This window comes from Cynara cardunculus, assembly GCF_001531365.2.
Source record: "Cynara cardunculus var. scolymus isolate 2C chromosome LG 16, CcrdV1, whole genome shotgun sequence".
NCBI classification, from domain to species: Eukaryota; Viridiplantae; Streptophyta; class Magnoliopsida; order Asterales; family Asteraceae; genus Cynara; species Cynara cardunculus.
In genome coordinates this window covers 14,794,809-14,796,584 of record NC_037543.1, presented here as the reverse complement: position 1 = coordinate 14,796,584, position 1,776 = coordinate 14,794,809, and positions in this window count along the sequence as shown.

Here is a 1,776-nt window from a genome sequence, read left to right as displayed (position 1 = left end):
ATAAACCTCTCAAGGCTTATCCGGTTTAAATATCCGGATTTCAATCCGGACACTAGTTGGCCGGTATACACAAATATCTATCATTAAAAATGCCTCCAAACACATAATAATCAGTTGAAATGCTTTTTAATTTGTATAAAGCAATTCATATTCAAAGCTCAAATACACTCACCTTTAGAATTTGAGATTCAAAGCTTTTAAATCCTTCTTCTTCTTCTTCTTATGCAGACTCTTCAAAACTTTCAGAGAGAATTCTAAATATGGAAAGTGTGATTTGTGTGTTTTTCCTTCACAAAATTCTTTATATACATATACACCCACAAAGAAATTGAGAGGCGGCTTATTTAGCCGACCCCTCTCCCTTCTTCCTTTATTTAATTACTCCTACACACACATATATACATAACATATATACATATATCACATATATATATATATATATTTATAAATAAATATATATACATAACAAAAATAATAACCAGACTATTACACCCACCACTAGGAATGACCCAATCTTGGTCCCAAGTGCAACACAAATCCTGATAACAAACGCCCTAGGGAAATGGAAAACGGACTCGTCATTGCTTTACCACATGCATTGGATTGAAAGCGGATAGGGACATGGGAAGTCAACCAGCCAAACAACATCATCTACCGAGCGTGATTGATCGATAAGAAGTTACAGGCAGAAGGGACACCCCAATATATTCTCATCCAATAAAGCAATATATATTAAGAGAGACTCTCCATGCTAAAATGCAGTGGACTAACTTTAATTTGTTTGATCTGGTTTGTTCTTGATGTATGAAATTGGAGACTCAAAGTTTCAATCTTGCTATATGTCTTAACTTGTTCCCTTTTATAATGCAAGTTATAACATGAGTTTCTTGAATCTATAAACACTTTGGTTATAATAGGGTAAAGACCAAGAATCTTACCCCGGTAAGAGCGAGACAAGGACCAAGAGTCTTACCCGGTAAGTGAGGGCGGCGACTCTTACCATGGTAAGCGCTTACCGGGTAAATTGTTGCATACAATTTCGTTTTGGTGGATTAAAATCTTACCCGGTAAGTAAATAATATGGTTAAATTTTACCGGTAAACACTTACCGGGTAAGTGTTTGGTAAACGACCCCTAATATTTTTTTCTACAATTATGCCCTTGTTTTTTCCAATTTATTTTCTAAAACGTCATTTTGTATTATCATATAACTTATTAGTTACCTTTTACAGTGACTAGTTCACTGAATATAAAGTTAAGAGTAAATTCCGATTTTCGTCCTTACGGTTTGTTTATAATTATGATTTTCGTCCCTACGGTTTAGAAATTATGATTTTTGTCCATATGATTTGCAATTTATTGCTATTTTCGTTCTTGGACTAATGTCTACATTTTAAGTACAAGGGACTAAAACAGTAAAGAATTGTAAACCAATGATCAAAACAATAATAAATTATAAATCATAGGGATGAAAACCACAATTTGTATACCATAGAGATGAAATAGCATTTTTAATAAACGAATTGGACTAAAAACGTAATTTACTCTAAAGTTAATTTGGTAGCGAATAGGTTTAGGCTATGTTTAGCAAACTAGTTGATAAGTTAGCTGGTGGCTAACAAGGTAGCTGATAGTTGATAAGTTAGTTCGTAGCTGATAAACTAGCTGATGAACAAATCATGTTTGACAAAACTAGCTGATAATAATGTAAAATGACTAAAAAAATATATTGAATTAATCAATTATAATATTTCAAAATATAATTAAAACAAATCT